This window comes from Hevea brasiliensis, chromosome 14 (assembly GCF_030052815.1).
Source record: "Hevea brasiliensis isolate MT/VB/25A 57/8 chromosome 14, ASM3005281v1, whole genome shotgun sequence".
Classification (NCBI taxonomy): Eukaryota; Viridiplantae; Streptophyta; class Magnoliopsida; order Malpighiales; family Euphorbiaceae; genus Hevea; species Hevea brasiliensis.
In genome coordinates, this window is record NC_079506.1 from 71,346,084 (window position 1) to 71,361,508 (window position 15,425).

A 15,425-nucleotide genomic window follows, 5' to 3' on the forward strand; every position below is an offset into this window, starting at 1 on the left:
GAGTAAAGCATGCCACATTCAGTGCCGAAGCACCCTATCTAATTTTGTCCTGTCCATTGTTAATTTTAAACTTCATAGAAAACATGTGGTAATTTTTTTTTTATCACAAATTATTTCTGTGGAAACCCAGGCAGAGCCTCCTCTGTTTTATTAGCATATGGTGGGTTCCAATATTTACCTATTAAAAAAAATTTCATATCTATCTCATATTTCCATATACATCATGTCATTCATAGATTTTCATGTAATTTCAAGAAAATAATATAACACATTCATTTGAAAATTTATATACAAAAGCTCACAGCTTTATTTACAATCCAAAAATATAATTACATTTTATTTACAATGGTCAAAATAAATTACACTGTATCTACTTATGTATAATAAATAAAATGCAAAATCTAATAACATGGGCCCTATCAAAATAAACATTGCTGAGATGACTAGCAGACACTATCAGATCTGGTTAAATCTCTATCAGGGCACTACTGTTGCGACTGCTGCTGTGGTTGCGGCTGTGTCTGATCTCTAATACCTACGCGATGGAAAACTAACGCGCTAAGCAAATTGCTTAGTGGTGCATAACTTTAAAGGAAAAATAACATAATAATTAAAAATAATAATTCTAGCCTAATTTCATAAATTCTAAGTCTTTACAGATTTATTTGACTTTGGGATCAATTTATTTATCAGGATCTTATCTGCACATTTATTTCATTTTTAGTCTCATTAAAATCATATCAGTGCCCAAGTAACCTATAACAGACTATAAAGGCTAGATACACGGGAGTATACTAGTTAGACAACCATATGTCTACCCTGTATATAACTGTCATGTCAGGTACAAGGCCAGCAGGCAGGCTTTCAAAGCCAGAAATGAAATTAGGCTCAATGGTCAATGAGCAGGCATATAGCTTGTAAAACAATCATATCAGACATATTTTATCAATCAATGATTATTTATGTAGGCACTACTGCTATCTGTAGTCCCTAATTGGTAATCCAATCGATCCAAACTATATACATAAGCCTAGGTTTACTTTGGGTAATTAAGCATTATTAATTACTTATTAGAAATTTCATGTCACTTTGTAGTGGGAAAGTGGGTCCCACATACCTATTTCATCTAATTTAATGTTTAGTAACATATTAGGGTTAAAACTCTACCGTAAAATAAGTTGTCTTATGAACCTTTCTTTAGGTTCAGTTTTAATGTCTTAAATTTACCTATCAATTTGATCACTTTGTGGCCACTGTTTGGCCATACTTCCTTCATGGAAGTTAGTCCTCTATGTCTTGTCTTGTTTTCCATTTTTGAATCATGTCATTTGGATTTTTGGAACTCAAGTTATGGTTAAATAACCATAATTGGTTCATTTCCTAATTCTGGATCCTTAGATAGGTAAATTTTGGAGTTACATTTTACCAATTTAATTGGATATGTTTCAGTCACTTTTAGGCTTAGTGTTCCTCATGTAATTTGTTGCCCTATGTCTTATTGTCACTCAAAATTTTGGATTGCAATTTTTCAAGTTTTGTAGAATTACTTATAGCTAAATCACTGGCCTAGACTCAAGTACCCTATGCCAACAGGATCCCAGTTCAGGTTAGTGGCTTTGACTCAACTTTTAGGATTCTTATATTCATAATTTGAGGAAAGTGTCTAAAACAAGGTTGGATTCCTATTTCTTAGGTTTCTAGACCAATATGACTAATCCCAATTGGAGTTTACTAGTGAGAGATATAACTAAAAGACCATTCTGGGGTCAAGTGGTTACTGAGGCAATTTCTAGAATTTGCATACTAAATTGATCTAACCAATTGACCTAGTTCCCTTGATTTCTGGCTTTTAGTCAAAGTACCAATATTGTAGATTGATGTCTTGTGGAAATTTTGCCACTGATTTCATTGCATTTAGATTTCATTAGACCAAGTTATGGCCTCTTTGCCAAAACTGGTCAAGTAAGCCTATGTCTAGTAATTTCTGGGCAATTTGATTCTGGACAGTTTTGTGACCTAATTTGGGCCAATAATTTGGTTTTGTTAGAGACATTTTTGGGCTCTGTATCCTTCATAAAAGTTGTAGTCTTATATCTAAGCTTTCCAATGGTATAAAATTCAGGTCATTAGGACATGTCAAGAGGGAGTTATGGACAAATGAATGTGTACTATTCATTCGGTTATTTTTCTGAGGTCACTATTTGGTCATCCAGATTGGGACAATAATTTGGTCAAGTTACGGGTAGAATTTGGGCATAGTTTCTTCATGAAAAATGAAGCATTATAGGTTTAGTTTCATCTCCAATTAGCCTCATACCAATTGAAGTAACACAATTTTAGTTGTGGCTCAAAATATTCACTGGATCATATAGTCTCAAACCTACATGGAAAATATACACTTCCAATTTTCATTTCCTCCAACTCCCAAACTATAAATTGACATTCATGGCACTTCTAACATCATCAATTCATCTCAACACAATCAAATTTTAGCAATTACACAAAGTCTTTGTAATGCCCTCACTTTAGGTAGTTCCGTACATTCTACTGTTTCGGTGACTAATGGCTGTCCGGATAGCCAGAATGTCTAGAACTATAATTAGACTAGAGTGAGGAGTCATAAATAATTCAAATAAGTGTAAGAAAAACTAAGAAAAAATTTTAGAAATGAAATACAACAAAGTTAAATGAGCCAGTGTCCCGGTGATGGGTGACCCTAATGAGAAGTAGCGGTGAAGACAGCTAGTAACCCTAAACTCGAGGGAAAATCCCATGAAATAATTTCTGGGATGCCAGAGAAGAGTTATGGAGCTCTAGGTAGCATTAGAATGCTAAGAAAAGGGTAGGAGAATTTTATCAATCGGTACAGACGATTTTGGCTCCTAAAGCCAAACAAAGGGCATTTTGGTCATTTCGCCTGCAGAGACAATTTTTTACCAACATGTCCATTTAAGTAAGTGAATTATATGACATAAAATATGAATAAATATTGCTAAAAATTAAATTGAAAATGAGTAGGAAAGAAAAGAAAAGAAAATTAATAAAAATTGGAATTATGACATAAGATGATGTCATTTAACATGCCTCCACCAATCTCAATTCAACAACACACTTAAATTTCTTTAAAAGGGGAAAAATAAGTCAAAACTAAGAAAGCAAATTCTGTTCTTTCTTCCTTGTTCAGTCGAGACCCATATCCCTCTCCATACCTCCATTTTTGCTTCACCTTCTCACTAGAAATTTTTTGTAAAAATCCCAGTAAACCACTTGCTTGTTTCACTAAAATTATTCCTTATACCTTAAACATCCTCTAGGCAGTAAAAAGAACAGAAGAATTGAAAGTTTATCAAGTTAGAAATTTCATGAAACAAGGTTAGTGCCATATTTCTTACCTTTATTCCCTTTTAAGCATGAATTCAAGTTAAGTTAGGTTAGAAATTGATGAAAAATGAAGTAAATATGCATTCTTAGGTTTCATGGAATTTTGGCCAGCCTTATGGGAGTGAGAGTTTGAGGGTTTTGATGGATTTGACTGGTTTAGAAATGGTGTTTGATGTGTAAACATCAATTAGAAATTGATTAGTATGCCTAATGTGATATGTGTTGTGTAAATCTTGAATTGGAGCTAGGGTTTGATATAAAAATTAGGAATTTAATGATATGTTGATAAATTGTTAATTTTGAGACCAATTATGGACTAATTGAAGTGCATGGAATGTGATTTGTGGATGGTAGTAGTGTGGGAAGGTGGTATTGGAAGTGTTGTTTTTATGCAGGGAATTCTGGACCTATAAGTCCAGTGTGTTTAAATGAATATAAGTAGAGCTAGACAGCTCCAATTGGTGTGAAACTAATTGGAGATGAAATTTAAGACCTTAAGCCACATTTTTTGTGAAGAAACCATGCCCAGAAAACCAACCTAAGTTGCCCTAAAAATTGACCTAATCCGGGTAACATACATACTGCCCTGGAAAATTGACCAAATGAACAATGTTCATTTGGCCATAACTCAGTGTAGAAATATCAAAATGACCTGAATTTTATATCAATGGAAAGATTAGACAATTTAGAACAACTTTCATAAAGAACACAAACTCAAATTCTGAACCTAACCAATTCAAATTGCTAGTCAAAGTTAGGACACTAAATCTGGTAGAACTAAATTTGCCCAGAAAATCTGGGTAAGGACCAATCTGGCCAGTTATGGTAAATTGACCATAAGTTAAGCTACAAAACTCCAAATGGAGTGATTCATAAAGGAAATTAAAGAAGACACATAAAGGAACAACTTTGATGAAGAAAATTTTGTCAAATTTCCACTGTAACAATGACCAATAGAACAATAAACTTAAGGTATGGAATCTGAATATTTTGAATAACATAAAATAAGCTTTAAAATGGTATTGACAATCAATGCCATCAAAAATAAAATGCAAAATGTGGTATCTTGGTGAACTTTGGCTTAACAAATTTATTATAAATTAAAAAGTCAACTTTTGTATAGGAATGGCCAAGTGAATAGTAAAAACCAAAATTAATGGAGTGAAAGGTACCCCACTTACATGATTTAATGAATGTTTAAATTATGTAAATATGTAGATGAGGTTTGTATTCTCATCACAAATAGAACTTAAGGGATATTGTTAATTTAATTTGAAATGTGATTTATAAATGACTATAAATGAAATATTAAAGGTATAAAGGATCTGCAAATAATATTTGAGACTTAGGTTCCTTTTATGAATATAAATGAAAATACTTGAATCTATGTACATATAAATGAAAATGCTTGAACCTAGGCACCTGTAAATTGGTGTAATAAATTAGCTAAATGATAAATAGATAGTGAGGTTGATATCCATGAAATGTTCATGGATTACTTGAAATATGAATGATAATTTATAATAGTGTAATGAATAAATGGATCATGCTAATGTATGAATGAGACATTAGTTCTCATTATTGTAAAAAGGAAAAGTACTTTGAGTACAATGGTATATGAGAACCATTATTGTGAATTGTGATCAACACAAATGATATAATGAATAAATATATGAATTATGAAGAAGGCAAAATTTATGTAGAAATGTATTTTAAAAATTTATACTTCTGTTAGGAATAGAATTAAAATGTTATAAATTATAATTGAAATTTGTAACAACCAAAATTAATAGAGTGAAAGGTACCCCACTTAAATGATTTAATGAATGTTTAAATTATGTAAATGTGCAGATGAGGTTTGTATTCTCATCACAAATAGAACTTAGGGGATATTGTTAATTTAATTTGAAATGTGATTTATAAATGACTATAAATGAAATAATAAAGGTATAAAAGATGTGCAAATAACATTTGAGACTTAGGTTCCTTTTATGAATATAAATGAAAATACTTGAATCTAGGTACATATAAATGAAAATGCTTGAACCTAGGCACCTGTAAATTGGTGTAATAAATTAGCTAAATGATAAATAGATAGTGAGATTAATATTCATGAAATGTTTATGGATTACTTGAAATATGAATGATAATTTATATAAATAGTGTAATGAATAAATGGATCATGCTAATGTATGAATGAGACATTAGTTCTCATTATTGTAGAAAGGAAAAGTACTTTGAGTACAATGGTATATGAGAACCATTGTTGTGAATTGTGATCAACACAAATGATATAATGAATAAATATATGAATTATGATGAAAGCAAAATTTATGTAGAAATGTATTTTAAAAATTTATACTTTTGTTAGGAATAGAATTGAAATGTTATAAATTATAATTGAAATTTGTCATGAAATAATGAAGTCATAAAACATAATATATTAACATTTAATGGTACTATGTGCCCGTGTATTGCCTAGACATGTGTGTCAGATTGGATAGATTGGCATGCCAATAGGGTATTATTTTAGCAATACTACGTAAGGCTTTATATCTGTATTCATGGCTTTATGCCCGCACTCATGACTTTTATTCCCGATTTTATGTTCTCATGGCTTTTAACCATACTGATATGTTATTTAGCCATACTGATTGCATACGTGGTTGACGTTTTGCGTCCCATAGTATGACAGCCCGAGGCACTGTGGTGTCCAGTGCCAATGACCCGTTATCCAGTTTAGTCAGCCTGTCATAGGTTACCTGGGCAGTGTAAATTATTGAAATAAGTTAAGAATATTAGTAATTAAAAACATTAGAAAATGTTGAATGAAATGAGAAAAAGGATTAGCAATAGAAACATAACTGAATCAAGTAGTACAAATAAAATTGTCAGAATTGTAAGAACTAAAAATACAATACTCCTAGAATTAATCTGTATATCGAATATTATTACTATATAAACTCAGCACTTCCAAAGAGGGACAAAATAGAATATAAGATAGTTGATATTAGAAATATCATACCAAATTTAAATTGTTACCCGAGGATTTAAATTATACTTTAGAATTATACTTCAGTCTTTCTTTATTTGTATATATTATTTTCTTTATTATATTATTGCACCACTAAGCAGAAATGCTTAGCGCGATGGATTTGTTTCCTCGTGCAGGTACTGAAGGTAAAGCCCAGTGAATATTAAACAAGGATTTTGGAGTTCTGATCTGCAGAAGTGTCTAAAGTATTCAAGGTTGTTACCTCCTCAGCAATGCATGTAGATAGGGTCCATATAGATCATATTTTGTATTTTGTATAAAATGCTTAGATAGTATATTATAATGTAGATTATGAATAGGTAATTAATAGGAATGTGATGTAAATTAATAAATTAGCTTTTTCATATGTAATTAATTTATATATCATGTAAATTATGAAATTATGTAAATTAAGGAAATCTGAAAATTCTGCTTATGTAATTTGAGATAGAATGAGATTGTATGGGTTTGAAGACAGAATTAAAATATATAGATGATGCATGAAATGATGAGATTATTATTGTAAATATATTATTGAAAATTTCAAGTAGGTGAATAGTAAAATACGCCAAATGGTAATAGAAATAGGGAAAACTCTGCTGGTTTCTCCTTAGAAAAATAATTGATATTAAAATATAACGAGAACAAATTATTAAAAGAATAAAGTAAGATAAGATAAGCTGCTCCGGCACCGAGTGTGACATGTCTTGCTTGTTAGTAGTATGCCCTAGAGCATATCATTTAGTATGTATCTTGTACATGTTTTATTAATAAAAAAGACATTTTCACTTTTCCGTTTACATAATATATTTATGTGTAATAGAAAAGGTCCATTGATATTTTGTTAGAAATTATATTCTTAAGTTGTTAAGAATATGAGTGACAGTATTTCTAGCACAAAGTATCATAAATTGGTTCACAATCGAGGATACTTCACACAGAACATGACTTATCCAGAAAGATTGTATTCATGTTTGTTCTCAAGGTATTTATTTGAGATATAAATAAGATGGAGTGGTTAAGTATGAGATATAAATAAGATGGAGTGGTTAATGGTTAAGTATTGCATACCTGAATTAGGTTTCGACCATTAGAGCAAAATGAGGAAGAAGATGAAGTTAGTGGATGCATTTTTGTCACCTTATGCTATTTATACTCCACTAAGAATTAGTTTATTAATTTCAATACTTAAAGTTTTAATAATTCTAATAATTCTCCCTTATGTTTCATTTAATTACATTACATATAGTTTCATGTTTTCATGGGATTTTCAAAATTTTAATATCACTCATTTTAATGGACTTTTTAGGTCAAAAGTCGACTTTAGGTGCCAAATGACCAAAATGCCCCTTTTCGGGTTATAGTCAAACTTTTTTAGAAATACCGACTAAATTCCTGACCTGACGGTTCCTTTAATTTTATACTGTCTATTTCATTTTTATTTTCACCTGTACCAATTAACTAAATTTTCTTTGACATTTTCAATGTCATTTATACCTCAGTAAACCTTTAATTACGTCCCGAAAATTATTTCCTAGGGTTCTTCGCAGGTTTGGGGTCGTCAACTGTCTATGCAGTGACTTCCCAGTACAATCACCCATTACCGTGGTTCCGACTCATTTAACCTAGTTACATTTCATTTTTTTTATTTTTCTTTAATTTTTCTTGATCTTTATTTCATCAATTTATGTCTCCTCACCCTAGTTTAAGTGTAGTTCTAGACATTCTGACTGTTCGAACAGACGTTAGTCATCGAAATAGTAGAACATACAAACTACTTATAGTGAGGGCGTTACAAACCTGGTAGTGGTGGGCTATATCCTTGCTGTTTATTTATGGGTTGGTTCTGAGAATTCTGCGAGTTGGACCATGAGAAATTTGGGTGATTCCTTCATCCAGGGTTATATGTATTGGAATATGGTCAATAGCCACTGGTTGAAGTTTCCTCCATTGTTCATATAGTTCAGCTGCTCTGTGGAAGGCTCACTATAAAGACTACATTTTGAAGTTGTATGACCTCCTCCACAGCTATCACATAATTGATTACTTATTCCTATTATATTGGCCTGCATTCTATCAAGTCTTTTGGTGAGTTGGTCAAACTGGGCGTTAATCGTAATGAATGCATTCAATTCTAGGACTCCTGCTGTTCTTCTTGCATCTCCCCTTTCATTTGACTACTCAAAATTATGGTACGCAACCCTTTCCAGTAATTTCAAAGCTTTGGCTACCGTCTTCTCCATAAGGTCTCTTCCTGTAGCTAAATCAACTGAACTACTTGTGGATGGTAGCAAACCATTGTAGAAATTCTGAATAAGGAGCTAATCTTCTATGCCATGCTGGGGACATTCCTTTTGAAGGTCTTTGTATCTCTCCCATGTTTCATAGAATGATTCTCCTTCCTTTTGCCTCAAGGTGTTTAGTTCTAACCTTAATTTTTCTATTTTTGCAGGTGGGAAGTACCTTGCTAGGAAGGCTTGTGAGAGACCTTCCCAATTAGTGAAAGTACTAGCTGGTTGAGAGAGCAGCTACTTCCTTGCTTTATCTCTTAATGAGAATGGGAATGCTCGGAGTCAAATGGCTTGATCAGAGACTCCATTCATCTTGAAGGTATCCCATAAAGCAAGGAAGCACTGTAGATGATAGTGTGGATCCTCCATAAGTGATCCTCCAAACTGGGTTTACTGGATCATCTAGAGCCATGCTAGTTTAAGTTTGAAATTATTAGCCTCGATTATAGGCCTAGTAATGCTGGACTAGTATCCTTGAATATTAGGGGCTCCATAGTCTCTCAGGGATCTTTGCCTATTATTGTTGTTATTGGCCATAGCTGGTCCTTTGATAGCTTCAGGTTCAGGTTCTGGCTCTTGATTTCTTCTTCCTATCCTGATGGTTCTCAGACTCTTGTCAATTTCAAGATCCAATTCTAGCAATTCTTCTTCAGGTTTGGTTGTTCTGGTCATGTACTAATTTATGTCCCTGAAAGAAGAAAAAGATAAATTAATCCAAAATAACAAAAGAAATAAATGTTTAAATCAGCTAAATTGCCCATCATCTAATATTACTAAACTCCCTGGCAACAATGCCAAAAACTTGTTTGCCTGGTTTTACAACCACCGCAAGTGCACAGATCACTAACAAGTGATAAAGTGATGAGTAGAGTATCGTTCCCACGAGGAGTTAAAGGCGTAAGTACTAAACTTCATAGGAATGTTAACTGTTTAAACTACCGAATGTTATAGAGGGTGAATTCTAAACTAAGACAAATAACTGTTGAGAATTAAAGAAAGTGAATTGGGAATCTTAAGGAAAATTTTAATTTTTGGAACAATTCTAGAATTTCAGATTTCACACCTTAACTTTGTTATAGTTTTAATCTTGCTTTATTAATGGGTTGAGTGTTTATTCTTTGATGGAAATTAATCTTGAAGTATCCTAGATCCTCTCTTAAGGTATTTACGGTGTATTTTAATTAGAGCTAAACCCTACTTTCGTTGGTGATTAGTCCTAATCAAAACCCTTTGAGATCTATGATTAATTTTAGAACTCTACAAAGGTTATTATCATATCTCTAGGTCAGACTTCCTAGGTTCAAAATCTCGATTTTCCAATACTAATCTTCACCTCTCAGTTCATCAATTAGTATCTTAGATCATGACTAGGTGGGTACCAACATGTAGCATACAATAATAACACAAGAGATTGAATCAAAGAACAAAACTCAATTCCAATAAATAAAACTCAATATATATCCATAACAAGAGTTAAGAGTGTTACTCTCTTAATTGCAGAATTTAAGGAGTTACTCACTCATGGTGAGCTTGACAAACATAATGTAATAAAAGTAAAAGCACATAAAATCAATCTAAAGACTAAAACAAAAGAAGCAAGGGAAGATTCTGCAACTGTGATCTTGTGGAACTTTGGCTGAGAAGTCTATCCTTGGCACTGATGTGATCCTTCTTTAAGATGGCTAGGGTTCCTCGAGAAGGCTTCTTTCAAAACTCTTCCCTTTTGTGTGTGTGTCTCTCAAAAAGCTCTCCAAAAGCTCTCCCTCTATTTTTTCTGCTGGCCTTTATTTATATTAGGTGCCTTACGGTTGAGTTTAGAGTTCAAAAGGCATAAGAAGTCCAATTGGTGTGCCAAAATAGGACTTACAGTCAGATTTAGAAAGTTGCTAAATTGTAGTACACGGCCCGTTTGTCACTACATGGCCTGGGGTGTGTAAGTTACTGAAGCTGATAGCTTTTTTTGGATGGAGGATTGTAAGTTACACGGCTTGACTTACACGGCTCGTGTACTGTGCATGCTTTATTTACTTCTTTAAGCCTTAGCGACAGAAATACACTGGTCTCTGAAGGTTACACAGACACCAAGTTACACAGCTCGTGTACAGTGGCTTTTATGTACTTCTTTAAGTTTCACTAGGCAGCAGGTTACACAGGTCTGGGGCTATGTTTACATGACCCATGTAAGGTGTATTAACAACTTGCCTTGATTATAAAGTTCTTCCAAGCTCCCTCATTTGCTCCTATGCCTCAAATTTCCTTCAGAACACCTAAAAATATGCAGAAAACATAGATTTTAGTGTGCATCAATGAAATTTAAAAAATCTAATGAAATAATCAAATATGCATGCAATTACCTATCTAAATGCCATGAAATATTATACAATTATACTTAAAAATATCTACATAATACAAGTGTATAAGGTCACATGGGGTGTGAGCACTTACTAAGGCGTTGGAGTGGTCTAAGAACCTACAATTACCTCTGCATCATAAATACTCGAATGAGTCATAGGGCTAGTACTTTTAAAAATCTGGGTGGGAACACTTGTTTTGCTGTTAAGGCGACTGACTTGCACTAATTCTTTGGATAGGTTAGCCACCTACTCATTTCTCCTGTGGGTTGGCTTATACCTTTCTTTAGTTTGAACTCTGCCTTTATTAATATTGGCTTGGGGAATTTATGGCAAGACTACCCTCTAATTTTCCTAATACTCGTGAATGTCGAATTAGATTCCTCTGGCCTAGAAACCTGGCCATCAAGAAGTAACACAGAAATTGGAATGTTATATTTTGCAAAAATATATTGTGTATTCAATTGATGACATTGCTCCATCCATGAACTGATGCCTTTTATCAAAGCATTCGAGATGGTTGATGCTAGTTCTTCCATATTGAAAACATTATTAACTGTTCCACTTCGCTTCTAAATTGGATCAGTTGGTAAGGTAAGTGTAGCCTCTGTTGCATTTAGAATCTATACTTCTTCTCTTTGCGATGGTCGCCTTTCAAATTGTTCCACCATGAGCAGAACCGGCATATTTATACCAACTGTAGTAGGACCCTCTGTGTCTTGACACCTGATGGTTTCTTTGCATTTTGTTTTCGAAGGCATTAAGTTACCTACAAGTCAATGTTGCTGAATGCTAAAATGAGACCTAAGTCCCATTGGGCATGCCAAAAATTGCTTGCTTGTATAGCAACTTGGTTGGCTAATAGCTTAGAAAATGCGGGCATGCCAGATACTAAGTGTATCAGCTGTGCGCTTTCTAAATTCTATTAAACGGCTGTGGGAATTTGACTAGACTAAACGCAACTTTTTCAAAATCTCACTTAGATCGAACAATAAAGTAAATGAAAATTATATTGATTGTTAGGAAAGTTGAGTACAAAGTTTAAAAATTAAATGCAAGGCTTAGAAAATTAAAAGACATATAAAATATGGATAGATAGACTATTGGATTCTATTGTTGTTATTATTGAACTGGTTGGTCCTTTGAATGTTGCACTACAGATTTTATTTATAGCTGCACCTGGAACATTACAGAACCTACACTACTTCCCATCTGCACGTCCAAGTGGTTACACAACTATTATCCATGAACCTACCAATCGCTAGTAACCTCTTTTGCATTAAGTAATTTCTTCTCTTGTCGGTTGATTAATCACCTCCAATGAATATCTTACTAACCACTAAAATAATTAATAACTTTTATTTCAAGTCTCTTAATTAAATTAATACAACAAAATTAATTAAATTATTTTCATAAAAAATTAATTTAATTAATTACAAATCTAAAAATAATTAATGAATTGATTAAATTATTTTTAGTGTAAACAACACTTTACATTTACAAAACCCTACTCTATTTTACACTTTGTAATTTATTTTTTAGTAATAATAGAATAGCAAAATTGTATTTAATGTAGCCAATTCTTACTATCATTTTGATTCAAAAGTCAATTTAGTTGCACTTTTGAATGATACACCTACACATTTGGTAGCCCACATTTGTTTTTCAAGCTATCAACTAGCAAAATTGTTTCACAATGAAAAATTTTTGGCATGTTCTATCACAATCGTCTTTCCCTTAGGACATAAGTCACTTGAAACCAAATTGTCAGAGTTTCCTCAAAGTAATTAACTATAAGTACCCACTATAAACATAATTTTCTCAAATGACAAATAAATAAAAAAAATAACCAATCAATTTATATATTAAGATAATAGAACAAAGCAATAAGGTATGCCAATATAGAATACTAGTTTTTAGCTAAAATTTTCTCATATGTACATAATCTATGTAGCCTTTGAAAATTTATGAGTAAGCATACCACGAATAAAGTCATTCTATTATACCAATAGTCAAACCAAATGTTAAGCATATAAAAGACATCAAACTGAATAAAGGGGCATACCTAGTAAGTGGCATCATTTAAATAATAAAACAATGTTATCAAAAGGCAATAACTAAAAACTTAATTGTGCTTCCACAATATATATAAGGGAAAAGACAAGGGAAAAAGAAATTATTAAAAGCAAAGAAAACAAATTTACCTACCTTGGGCCACACTCCAGGCTCCCTACATTTCTCCTGAGAAGAAGGATCAGGTCCACGTAGCTCTTTAATTATTTAGAAAGGACAATATATATATTCTAATAAGCATAGAACAAAAATCTCAATTATAGCCAAATTTCAACAAAATCTCAACATCATCTCTCTTATGAAATTGGACATTCCCTCTATGAGATCAAGTATAAAGAGTAAAATGAAAACTTAGCCAGCATCCAAGTTATCAAAATCAATCCTTGTATACTGCTAAAAAACTTAACCAGCACAAGGTGTAACACCCTCACTTTAGGTAGTCCGTACATTCTACTGTTCCGACGACTAATGTCTGTTTGGACAGTTAGGATGTCTAGAACTACACTCAAACTAGAGTGAGGAGGCATAAATTAACTGAATAAAGACTAAGAAAAATTAAAACAAGCAAAGTGCAACTCAGTTAAACAAGCCGGGATCACAGCGATGGGTAACCCTAATGGGAAGCTACTATGAAGATAGCTAGCAATCCTAAACCCGAGAGAAACTCTGTGACATAATTCCTGGGACTCGAGTAAAGAGCTATTGAGGGTTCGATGACAATAAATTGCTAAGAAAACCCAAGAAAAATTAAATCAATTGGTACAGATGATTTTAGCCCGTTAAGCTAAACGGAGGACATTTTGGTCATTTCACCTTCAGAGATGATTTTTGGCCAACTTGTCCAATTAAGTAAATAATTTATATGACATAAAATATGAATAAATACTACTAAAAATTAAATTAAAAATGAGTAGAAAAGAAAAGAAAAGAAAAGAAAAGAAAATTTGAATTATGACATAAGTATTAAGTCACCATGATGTAATAAAAGGCCCTCCACCAATCATATTACAACAAACACTTATAAACTAAATTAAAAAGAGATAAATGAGACAAAAATGAAAAACAAAATCTGCTTCTTCTTCCCATACATAAGCCGAACCTCTCTCTCCCTAGAAATCTCCATTGAAGCCTTCATCTGAAGCTTGATTCCCACTTGAATTCACCATAAAACCACTTGTTTTCTTCACTAAACTTGATCCTTGCAACTAGAGCAAGCTTGAGGTAGCAAAAAGAAAGAAAAATTAAGAAGTTTTGCAAGCTAGGGAATTTCTCACACAAAGGTTAGTGCCTAAACAAGTTTCTTTCTTCTTTAACTAGCTTAGGCATGTTAACTTAAGTGTAAATTTTATGAAATTAAAAGAAAACTTGGAGTATGTAGAAATTTGATTTTTAGTAGCCATGATGTAAAGTGAAAATTGATGCTTTTCATTGATATAAACTAGATTAGTGATGTTGATTGATGAGTTTTTATATATGTTGGAAGTGAAATTGCATTGAGTTTGTTTGGTGTTGGGAATATTGAGTTAGGGTTTTGACCTAATTTTGGTACTTTTGCATTATTGCTTGAAATTGAGTATGTTGAGATGAATTGTTGATCATTTGAAGTGCTATGAATGTGAAATGAAGTTTAGGAGTTGGGAGGATTTGAGATTGGGAGTGCAATTTCTCTTGTAGGAAATTCGGACCTATGAGTTCAGTGAAGTTTTTGAACCATAAACAGAGTTATGTTGCTCCAATTGGTATGAGGCCAATTGAAGATGAAACTAGGGTCATAATGCCCCATTTTTCATGAAGAAACCATACCTAAAAACTGTCCCTAACCTGGCCTAGAATTGGCTTGAATCCGAGTAACCCTAATATGGACCTGGAAAAATGACCAAATGAACAGTAAATGTTCAAATGGCCATAACTCACGCTAGGAAGGTCAGAATGACCTGATTCTTGAACCATTGGAAAGATTAGACATAGGAGCACAATTTTCATAAAGAACATAGAACCCAGATTTGCTTCTAACCTATCAAATTGTTAGCAAAAGTTAGATTAACAAAACTGTCCAGAACCAATCTGCCCAAAATTTGTTGGACTTAGGCTCACCCAACCAGTTTTGGCAAAATGGCCATAACTTGGTCTACAAAAATCCAAATTCTATGAAACCAGTGGCACAATTTCCACAAGACATAGATATACAATATTGATGTTTTGACCAGAACCCAGAACCCAAGGGAACTAAGTGAAATTGTTAAAACAAATTAGTACACCAAATCCTGAATTTTTCCTCAACTACCACCTGACCCC

The 15,425-nt window shown here is 32.8% G+C and overlaps 1 non-coding gene across 1 annotated transcript; it reads left to right on the forward strand.

Annotated features, from left to right (window-relative positions):
- Positions 1–8,746: 8,746 nt before the first annotated feature.
- LOC131173705 (small nucleolar RNA R71) lies at positions 8,747–8,848 on the forward strand. The gene has a single exon (XR_009144018.1). It is a non-coding gene; the product is annotated as a small nucleolar RNA R71 (small nucleolar RNA).
- The last annotated feature ends 6,577 nt before the right edge of the window (positions 8,849–15,425 follow it).